A 12,356-nucleotide genomic window follows, 5' to 3' on the forward strand; every position below is an offset into this window, starting at 1 on the left:
GGCTCTGATTCAAATAGTAAACTGTGAGGCCGTACGCAAGAGGCGAAAAGAACTCATCCCGGCCATGAAAGCTGAAAGAGGTAAAGGGAACATTGCGTACATCCGATACAACAGACTCATTGTCCACCCTCCTTCCCAAAAGACTGAGTGAGTGGAAAGAGCCAAGCCTATGGGTTCGTAACTCTGCACACGCACGCACACACACACGCGCTTTTGCTCTGTTTGTTCTTTTCTATATCATGTGTGTATTTGATCAATTTTGCTTTTTGCTGTGTTTTTTTTTTTTTAATATATCATGTCTGTATCTGATAAACTTCCCAGGAAAGGGCTAAAAATAACCCATGTTAATATATGTAGCCTAAGAAATAAGGTTCAAGATATTAATAACTTGCTAACATCAGACAACATTCATATTCTGGCCATCTCAGAGACCCACTTAGATGACTCATTTGATGATGCTATAGTGGCAATACAGGGATATAACATTTATAGAAGGGACAGGGATACCTATGGGGGAGGAGTTGCAATATACATTCAAAGCCACATTCCTGTTAAGCTCAGAGAGGACTTAATGTCAAGTGCTGTTGAAGTGTTGTGGTTGCAGGTTCACCTGCCTCATTTAAAGCCTTTGCTGCTGGGATGCTGTTATAGGCCACCAAGTTCTGACAGTCAGTATCTAGATAATTTGTGTGAAATGCTTGATAGAGTATGTGATGTGAATAGAGAGATTTATTTCCTGGGAGACCTGAACATAAATTTTCTTTCATCAGGCTGTCCGCTGAAAAAGAAACTTCTCACTGTAACCAATGCTTGTAATCTGGTTCAGGTCATTAATCAACCTACCAGGGTGTTCACTAACAGTACAGGAATCATATCATCCACGTGCATTGATCACATTTACACTAACGCTGGAGAACTTTGCTCCAAAGCTATATCTGTTCCCATTGGATTTAGCGATCATAATCTAGTAGCTATATCCAGGAAAGCCAAAGTTCCAAAGGCTGGGCCTAAAATAGTGTTTAAGAGATCATACAAGGGATTTTGCTGTGACTCGTATGTGGATGATGTTAAAAATATTTGTTGGTCTGAAGTGAGTAAAGAGAGGGACCCAGATGCTGCACTTGATGTATTTATGAAATTGTTGCTTCCAGTTATTGATAAGCACGCACCTGTCAGGAAACTGACTGTTAGAACTGTAAGTGCACCGTGGATTGATGAGGAGTTGAAGAAATGTATGGTTGAAAGAGATGAAGCAAAAGTAGTGGCAAACAAGTCTGGCTGCACATCTGAATGGCAGACATACTGTAAAATAAGGAACAATGTGACTAAACTGAACAGAAAGAAGAAGAAAATGTATTATGAAATTAAGATAAATAATATAAAGCATGATGGAAAAAAGCTCTGGAGTACCTTAAATGATATCATGGGCAGAAAGAGTAACTCAACTCCATCTTTCATTGAATCAGATGGGTCTTTCATTACTAAACCTTTAGACATTGCAAATTATTTTAATGATCACTTTATGCGCAAAGTGTGTAAACTAAGGCAGGAAATGCCAAAATCAAGTTGTGAGCCATCATATTTATGTATAAAAGACCAAATAATGAAAGACAAGAATTGTACTTTTGAACTGTGTAAAGTGAGTATAGAAGAGGTGGAAAAATTATTGCTGTCTATCAATAATGAGAAACCACCTGGTATTGACAACTTAGATGGAAAGCTACTGAGGATGGTAGCTGACCATATTGCCGCTCCCATTTGCCATATCTTTAATTTGAGCCTTGAGAGTAATGTTTGTCCCCAAACCTGGAAAGAAGCTAAAGTCATTCCATTACCCAAGAATGCTAGGTCTGCCTTTACTGGCTCTAACAGCCAACCAATCAGCTTGTCACCTGTTCTTAGCAAACTCTTGGAAAAAATTGTATTCAACCAGATAAAATGCTATTTCTCTGTTAACAATTTGACAAGTGACTACCAGCACGCTTATAGGGAAGGTCACTCAACATGCACAGCGCTTACACAAATGACAGATGATTGGCTGAAAGAAATTGATAAAAAGAATATTGTGGGAGCAGTACTGTTAGATTTCAGTGCTGCCTTCGATGTGATTGATCACAAATTATTATTGAAAAAACTCATGTGTTATGGTTTTGCTCCATCTGCCTTATCATGGATAGAAAGCTATCTATCCAATAGAACACAAAGAGTTTTCTTTAATGGAAGCTTCTCAGATGCTAGACACGTAGAGTGTGGAATTCCACAAGGAAGTTCGCTTGGCCCTTTACTTTTTTCTGTATTTACTAATGATCTTCCACTTGCTCTTAAAAAAGCCTGTGTGTCCATGTATGCTGATGATACAACAATATACATGTATGCACCCACAGTTAATGAAATCACTGCAACCCTCAACAAAGAGTTGCAGACAGTACTAGAATGGGTTACTAGCAACAAACTAGTCTTAAACATATCAAAGACTAATAGCATTGTATTTGGTACAAATCACTCCTTGAGCTCCAGACCCCAGCTGAATCTGATGCTGAACAATGTAGCTGTTGAGCAAGTAGAGGAAACAAAGCTTCTTGGTGTTATTTTAGATTGTAAACTGTCGTGGACAAGGCATATAGATTCTCTTGTTGTAAAGATGGGGAGGAATATATCTGTTATAAAGAGGTGCTCTGCTTTTCTAACATCACACTTGACCAAACAAGTCCTGCAGACTCTAGTTTTATCACATTTAGACTATTGCCCAATGATATGGTCAGGTGCTGCAAAGAAGGATCTAGGAAAACTGCAGCTGGCTCAGAACAAAGCAGCTCGTCTTGCCCTTCGATGCACACTAAGGTCTAATGTAAACAACATGCATGTCAATCTCTCCTGGTTGAAAGTTGAGGAGAGGCTGACAGCATCACTCCTTGTTTTTGTTAGAAACATTAATGTATTGAAAATTCCTAATTGTTTGTATAGTCAACTCACATTCAGCTCTAACATACATACCTACCCCACCAGACATGCCACTAGAGGTCTCTACACAGTTCCTAAATCTAGAACACAATCAAAGCAACGCACAGTATTGTATCAGCCATGGTTGCATGGAACTCACTTCCAGCTCAAATTGCTAAAGCACACAATAAAGCAAGCTTTAAAAAACAAGTGAAGCAACACCAAATAGCCATACGCCCGTAACCACATTTTGTAAATATATATATATATATATATATATATATATATATGTGTATATATATATATATATTTTTTTTTTTTGATAGGAATATCATATCAATATGTATATAAATATGTTGTAAGATTTCACTTTGTATGTATATTCAGCGCTTAGGAATTTAGTGCATATCAATATATATATATAAGTGTATATGAAGAAGAATATGTATAGAAGGGCTGGGCGATTTTGGGGGAATGTCTGGTTGCGATTGTTTTGATTGTTTTGACTGGTGTTGCAATTGCGATGTGATTTGCGATGTTGGAGGGAATGATGATTTTTTGCATCGTTGTTCTCGTTTTCATTGGGAAACGTGTTGAGGTGATTGTGGTGTGTTTTTTGCGGTGATCTGTGCCGGGCGGGGATGTTTTCTTGGGTCTGTGGAGTGTGGTGTGTGGGCCGGGACGTCTCTGCAGCGCGACAATGTTTGGTTTGAGGTGGTGTTTTGACACGCATTTGACGGAAATCCTGCGATTTGGGGGTTGCGGTGGGCCATGTTGGGTCAGGCCATGTGGTCAAACAAAGGAAAGGCCTACATGTAAGATTGAAAGCCTAAAACACCGGCCTAACAAGGGAATCAGAAACCTGAACTCTAGCCCACCCGCTGGGCTGGGACCTTAAACAAAGGAAAGCAGCGCCAAAATTCCAACAGACCCTGAAGTTCACACCTAGGTGCGAACTGGCTGAAACCCAACCTCTGGTCTCTCATTGGACGAGACTCGGGAGAACCCCGGGATGTCCCCATGACGTCACCAAGAGTATAAATTCCAGAGATACCTTTCCTCATCGCCCCTTATTGCGACCCCGTTGCTGAACAAGGTGGTACCTGAAACGTTCGAACTGTTCTTTTGTTTAGCCGAGGCGCAGTCTTCAACTCGCGGGACGAGACCAGACTGTTTAGTGTTAGCCATAACACTGTTGGATCCAGAAGGATTAGATTAGCTGTTTGTGCATCCGGCATTCTAACTCCTTACACGCACTGCCGTGTGTAGCAGACCTGCAGAAGTGGACTGGAAGAGAATACAGCTGAGGACACTCCTTCCCTCCAAGAAGACAACGTAAGGATACGTTTCTTCCACCAAGTCGACTCCTGGCTGACATCTTCGCTGCCTACGAGGAAAGCCAGCTGGCCGTTGTTCCGTGCACGGAGAGATAACGGCCCCGCAGATATCCTGGGAAACCCCCTGGAATCGATAAGACGGACTCAAACACACACCAATCACTCGAGAGTGAATCCCAAGTAAGAGGCTTTGGTTCTGGGCAGAGACTAGAATAGGTGTGTTGAATAAGCTTACTGATCAGAAGCTGTATTTGTGCGTATTGGGAAGCGCATCGGACCGCCGCGTCCATATTATGCTGTATGAATAATACCTCAATCATTATGCTTGCTGCCTAATTTGATTGTGTTAATGTGAAGCTGATTTGTGTTCAATTGCATGCCGCTGAGCTTGCATCCATGTTAGTAGCCACCGTATAAAGCCAATATACTGCCTTTTACCAGTTCAAAGACCAGTAACCCGGCGTACTATTTCCAAGTCGTACCCCGAGTTCCTGTGTGGTAAAAGACTATTGTTGTGTCTCTAGACGGCGAGTAGAACCTCTAGGTTTACCCTGAGTGTTTCCCCCTTTCTCTCTCTCTCTCTCTCTCTCTCTCTCTCTCTCCCTTACTAACCCACACACACACACACACCCACATCTCATTACACATTCATTGCTACTTTAGAATTAGATGGTGTTGGTTTAGCTGCCTAACTCCAACTCCATCTTGGTTCCAAAACCCCCTTTGTTCAAACTGCGCGGTCACAGCCGCCATCTTGAACTCTCGCGAGACCTCCCACTCACGTGGTCACGTCCGCCATCTTGCTCTCTCTCTCTCTCTCTCTCTCTCTCTCTCTCTCTCTCTCTCTCTCTCTCTCTCTCTCTCTCTCTCTCTCTCTCTCTCACACACACACACACACACACACACACACATACACACACACACGCACGCATCCATACGTGCCATATGCTGTTTGTGCCTTTATGCTTGTTAGTTAAACTGATAGTTATAGTTGTATAATAAGTTGTTGATTAACTGCAGTGTTATTGATTATTGATTGATATTGCTAAAGTTAAATAAACTCCATTATACTTTTAAAGAGAAGTTGTCTGTGATTCCTTGTGCATGTGTGTTGCAATAACTGCTGGTTGTGAGGGCCTGTGTACGAATTCACCCTTCACTGTTCACTCATAAATGTACAGTGGTACTTAAACACTGTCATTTGGGGGTGAACAGCCATTCTGAGACTGTATTGAAGGTTCGGTTATTGGTCCCTGATTCCAGGGTGGTGCCCCGTTTATATTGACTCCCGTCAATAAATTTATGAATATTAATAATTTCACAATTATTAATTATTAATTGCTAATAACCAAACCTGCCCCTATCAAAGCCCAACAGCCATGTTGCAATTTCGATGGGTTTCGACTGATTGTTCAGCCCTAATGTATAGTAATATGTTTGGGAGAAAGGATATTGTTAGTTATATTTTCTGATTTTAATATCATTTGGTTGTTTTGTCTGTAAGTGTCTTATCTGTTGTCATGCTTTTATGTTTTGTGTGGACCCCAGGAAGAGTAGCTGATGTTCTGCATTAGCTAATGGGGATCCTAATAAAATCCTAATCCTATAATAGTAAAAAATAAAAGACAAGAATAAAAGTAGGTAGTTAAAAACTAGAGGAATCAAGAGATGGAGGGAAGGGAGAGGAGGTTAACAGGTGAAAGCAAGCTTGAAGAGGTGGGTTTTGAGGGCCTGTTTGAAAGATGGTAGGGTCTTAGCCTGTCGGATGGGGAGGGCGTTCCAGAGGGAGGGTGCAGCGACTGAAAAGGCCCTGTCACCCCAGGTCCGGAGCTTGGTCCTGGTGGTCTTTAGAGTGGTTGCGTCCGCGGACCTGAGGCATCGGGTAGGGGTGTGGCGGGGGAGGAGGTCGGAGAGGTATGGAGGGGCCAGGTTGTGTATGGCTTTGTAGGTGGTGAGTAGTATCAATGGTGAGTGAGTAAGTCAATCCTATGTTTAACCGGGAGCCAGTGGAGGTTGTGAAGGACAGGGGTCATGTGATCTCGGCGGCGGGTGGAGGTGAGCATGCGGGCAGCGGAGTTCTGGACGTATTGAAGTTTATTAAGGGTTTTGTTCGGTAAGCCGTAGAGGATGCTATTGCAGTAATCGAGTCTGGAAGTTATGAGGGCATGGATGAGTGTTTCAGCAGCGGCAAAGGACAGGGAGGGCCGGAGGCGGGCAATGTTCCTGAGGTGGAAGAAGGCAGTTTTTGTGACCTGGTTGACATGAGGTAGAAATGAGAGGGTGGGGTCAAGGATGATTCCGAGGTTGCGGACCTGGGTGGAGGGGGTGACGATGGAGCCATCGATGTTGAGTGAGAAGATCTGGGCGGAGCGGGTGAGGGAGTTTGGGCCGATGATGAGGATTTCGGATTTATTGCAGTTGAGTTTGAGAAAGTTCCGTTGCATCCATGATTTTATGTCTGCAAGGCAGGTGGTGAGGGTGGAGTGGGTGGTTGAGGTGATGGTTTTGGAGGAGAGAAACTAATTGTTCCATGGACGTATGTAAGAAAAGATGGTATAACGTTGTAGCCACAACTCGCAGGGTTAATAGCAACTTACAAAGAAAGTCTCCAAGTCACTGGTAAGTCACAGACCTTGCACCATTAGGCCTACACACTTTAATCATGAATAGGCCTTAATGAGGGATTCTTTACTATTTTCAACTGAGTTTCTGTTGATCCAACAGGAGGTCCCCACTTTAAACCACTCAGCGAAATAGCAGAGATAGTGGAAGAGATTCTTGGGTCATCCAATGCATTCTGCACTCCTCAAACTGAATGAGTTAAAGAGAAGGTATGGTAAACAAGAAATGACACATAGCTTGTTTTGCACTTTGTAATACACATATTTTAATTCTCAAAGCTCAAACTTAAAGTGTGTAGCAACTGTATGCTGAACAGTGTAACTCCTCTGGGAACCACTCAGGACATGGAAGATCTACATAGAAAGAAACATAAATTAGAATAACCTTATTGGAAATACAAAAAGAATATTACACACTGAAATTGGAAAAACTAAAGAAAACTTAATTATGTGCATGTCTTTTTTTTCTTTTTTGTATAAATAAAATAAGCTACCAAGTTTACACCATTCATGGTCTACATGTTATTTCTTGTCCATTTACCCAAAATGCAAGTTAGCAAAGCAGTCCCAAATTGGTCCTCTGTCTGAAGCTCCCTGGAGAGTGTCAGTGTCATCTTCATCATCGCCATCATCACCAGCATCATCATCATTGTCATCATTATCAAACAGTGGTAGGTTGTGTTCTTTGCAGATGTTGTGCAAAATGCCACAAGCTGTGATGATGCGACCAGCTCACTCCGGGGGGGTGTCTGACTTCTCCGTGAAGAATATGGAATCTTCTTTTCCACTGTCCTGTCCCTCGCTCTGCCACACAGTGCATTTGTGTGTGTGTGTGTGTGCGTGTTCACAAAAGAGAGAGAACAATTTGACAAAAGGAATTTTCGTTGTATGTTTAGTCGAGTCTGCATGCATGTGGGTAAGCATGAATGTGTGTGTGACTGAATACGTGTGTGTGTGTGTGTGTGTGTGTGTGTGTGTGTGTATAAGTGTAAGAATGGAATGATTTACATTTACCAGGCTATCAGCAGCAAGGCCAGCGGGGTAAATCCATCTCCTCTGGGTGCTGAGGGGTAATGGGAAGCTCTCTCTCTCTCTCCTCTTTCTCTCTTACACACACTCAGACACACTTGATATCTTCATCCCAAAATGGCCTACACTCCAAACAAGTCAATTAGTGAGGGGGAGAGGTGTGAGAGGGGAAGGGGAAATGTCCAATGTTTCGATGCGCCTTTTTTTTTTAAAATGTTAACAGTGCTGTGTCCATGTGGTTAAAAAAGATCTAGGGAAACAAGTATAGAACAGCTGTAACGGGTGGATGCCGTGTAGATGTATTGAATATTGAAAACCGAGATCAACAACAGTGCCTGTGAAAATAGACATAAAGAATGAAGGAAAAAGCACAGAGGGCCACCACGGTTTTTCTTATTGTGCCCATTGGTATTGTTGAAAAATGAAAGAGAAGTAGGTGATTGGATGAAAAGAAACGCTTAGACACCGACTAGGTCAAATGAAATGTGAGGATACGCAGGTATAAGCCTGAGAACACAAAACAGCATTTCATAGCCTGCTTAATATGCTGCTGTTCCAGTCAATTCATCCTCCACCAGTCCACCATCCTTTGTCGTTATTATACCCGAACCTGGGTTCAGGTATAATAATCGGAGCAACTGTTGGGCGGACTGTCATGCTGCTTCACTACCTAAATATGTCTAAAAATGCTGGAAGAAAACGGTCTATTGATTGCTTTGTGCCAAAAAGATAATCACAATAATATTGTAGCCTTGCTGATAACAGATGACTATTAAAAGGATCTGCCGACTGCCATAGCCTGATTCATGTGAATTGAAAACCAAACAAATAAAACAATACAGGTCAGGTTACGATTCAACACTGATATTTGTAAACTTGCTGACATTGATAGTGTTTGTTAAAATTGAAATGTCAGTTAACCTTATGGAAATATCACACTTGACAGAGAAGTTGGTTTTATGAGTTCAACACCCTTCCATCCTGACTAGCCCTGATAGGTGAAATCCACACTGTAACCTATTCAACCCCTTCGCTAGTTAACTGTTACCATATAAATGTAACACTTTAATTCATACCAGATGATAGATTATAATTGTAGGCATAAACGGTCTGGTCATTTTTACATAAATGTTACATTTGCTGTCAAGCAATTTCCCAGCTCTGATAGCTAACGTTAGCACTTAGCTGATCATCTAGCTAGCTAACTGGCGAGCAAGGTGCATATTTCTTTGATTATAGCTTGCTAATTTGAGTTAGCAGGCCAACTATTGAAGGCCAACTAAAGAGCAGAATCCTTTGAAGGTCTGTTATTAATGTCAATCACAGCACCCTGTCATATCCTCTTCATGGCACAGTTATTTTAAAAATCACCATAGGGGACATTAGCTGAAATTAGCTACTGAGACCATAACTTCTTGTGGAGAAAATGTATGACTTTATATTTTCACTGAGAAGTTGGGTTGTGGTCACATTGACTTGTGTTGAGGTGGGTGGGGTTTCCAAGTTGTTCTGGAGCCAGCCAGTATAGGCCAATAGAGGGTCTGTCTTTGTCGCCACTCTTGCATTGGCTTTAAAATGTACCCACAGTTGTGGCTGCTTGCCGCAAACTCAGCATTTTTGTCAAAATGTACCCAGAAAACATGGCATTTCTGCTTTATTTGGATAGTTACAGTGGAGGGAGACAGGAAAGACAAGGCAGAGAGAGAGAGGGGATGACATGCAGCAAAGGGCATGGGCTGGATTTGAACCTGTGCCGCTGCGATAAGGACTTAGATACACATTATCAGTTGAGCCACTGGGGTGCCCCAATAGATGTGTTGTCATTGACATATAAAGATATGTCGTCAGACAACTGCACAACTATAAAAAAGCACTCTGATCGATCACAAAATGCTAACTGGCTAACCAAGGCTAACGGTAATTACTGTGCTGTTAGCACTTTGTGACCCTCAATCAAATCACTTTTTATAGTCTTGCAGTTATCTGACAACAGAAACAGAAATGTATGTCAATGACAACACTTGTATTGTGTTATATGCTATGTTGAAAGACTCACAGAGTCTGAGGCCACAGAAAGTTGGCTTTTTAACATTGTTGGTGAGAACCATCTGCGGAAGTACGTCAGCCATGTTTGTGAAAAAGGTGTATCACAGGAAAGATTCATGTAAAGGGCTTAACCCGACTAAGACCTTAACTGGAATTAGCTAATAGCCAGGTTACTATGCCTTGTGAACGTAGCCACTGATGGTTAGCTAACCAGATACTATGATTTGCTATAGCTAACAAGCTGACATTATCCAAACACAGAATTGATAAGATGTAGGCTATAGTGGCAAAATAATCAGTTCTAACTAAAAAACAGCACAGAAATTAAGAATGTCTCTTTTGTTGAGGTGGCCAAGTCCTACATGTTTAGATACGCAATCAGCCATTCACAGAGTTCACAGAGTTGGAGGACCTCTAATATGGCCGCCAGCGGGTGCATTACATCACCTGAAAGCCCTCTATAAACAAGTTGGTGTTTTTTCATTCAGTGTCAAGAGTACAGACCTGACTCACAGAGCTCTCTGTGTCTCTCTCTCTCTCTCTCCGTCTCCTGCCGCTCGGTGGAACCGATTCTGTCTGTCAGCCTTATCCTGTTTCACACCGTGCTAGGCAGACAATACCGCCCCGCAGGATTAGAGGAACAAACTGGGGATGTTCCTCACAGGAAAGAAAGGGGGGAGGAAGAGAGAGAACAACACAGATCCAGGGCAGCCGCGTTTTCACTCTCTGCTGTCATGCTGACGGCCTTTTGTTGCCTAATCCCAAAATCACATGTTTGGAAGCAGCGGGGGGGAAAGATGACATTATCTGTGGGCATTATATCTGAAGCCGTGTCATAAGACTGTATTAATACATTTGCGATGGAGATGTGCAAGTGACAATGACAGGGCTTTTATAAGCAGGAGCATCAATTCATGAAACTATTATGGCAACTTCTCTGCATCGATACAATTTGCCAACAAAACATTCAAACCATCTTATATCAAGTGACTGATGATGACTGACCAGATATTATTATTTGGTCAATAAATTATTAGATGTAGGTCACCAAACTAGCAGCTTTGAGGGAACATTGGTCCTGAAAACTCAGGTACGAGGTAATTTTTTAAAGATATGGCTTCCAAATAGATTTCTTTGCTTGATCTTTGCTCTCCACTATACTGATAAAAACTGCAATATCCAAATTTGAATCACATAGGAGTTGACACTAATGTTTATATGTATTTATAGAATAAAGTTTAGGCTAATGAATCTTGACCACTGCCCCGTTTGGCCAACAGGAGGCATGAATAAAGCTTTCTTTGCTCTGCATTATCTTCACATGAAACCCTACAGGCACAGTGAGGCAAACCCATAATACCCATAAACCTCTGGGACACTGGAGCCATGTAAAAGTATAGCAAGTTGAAGTCATGTATAATGTATACTTCTCTTAACTGGATTAGTTTTACTGGAGGGGGTAATTACATTTTTGCAATCTATGTTATTTCCCTCAAATTCCTGCGTGTTGGTGTAAAATGTCATCATCTACTATTACTGATTTTCTGTTTGCCAATCCAACATGTCTAACTCTTTTGGTTTATCCCTGGTTAATTTTCAGAGGTGAGCGCTTCCTAAGATACTGACATGCCAACAAAATGTGTCCTGAAAACTATGGACAACATACACTATACACTTTTCATCAGCGTAATGCTCTGCCTCTCTATGTATATCTATACCAATGATAACATAATTAAGTGCGACACCATATTAAAATGTACAAGTCTACTTTAAAGCCTTGGATGGTGAAATACATCGCTGTTGCCTTGACAGTTGCAATGATGTCTTGTTGTCTCTGCGAACGTACAAGACAGGAGCTGTTACAGCCAATAAACCTGGGTGGATCCATACCATGTAGTAAATCTGACTTTATTTGACAGCCTGAGTGGTATGCAGTTTACTTTCCAATGCAAAGGTGTGGTGTTTATTGGCCGGATGTGTTGTCACTCAATGAACTGAGAGTGAACTGAGAGTGAACTGAGAGTGAACTGGTGATTCGGAGTCAGCCAGTGAAAACCCAAATAGATGAACTCAAAACGAATCCCACTGATGCTTCATTCCTCAGCATGCAATATGAATTCTGGTATAACTGAACGGCATTCTGACAAACACACAGCTCTGTTTCATTTCATTCAGCAAAATACCTTCAAGTAGGCATAGAGATCAGGAAATGAGAGGGTGCGTTCTTCCTCTGCTAGTAGTGACAGTCATTTCAGCGGATGGTTTTCTCGAGGAAATGACATAACACACACAAGAATTGATTTCCTGTCTCGTACTCATTCTGACTCTCTTTTTTCTTCCACTCAGGGCTTTTGAATGGATGTTTGCTTGGGGGGGTAATGAG

Source organism: Centroberyx gerrardi, chromosome 10, assembly GCF_048128805.1.
Source record: "Centroberyx gerrardi isolate f3 chromosome 10, fCenGer3.hap1.cur.20231027, whole genome shotgun sequence".
Classification (NCBI taxonomy): Eukaryota; Metazoa; Chordata; class Actinopteri; order Beryciformes; family Berycidae; genus Centroberyx; species Centroberyx gerrardi.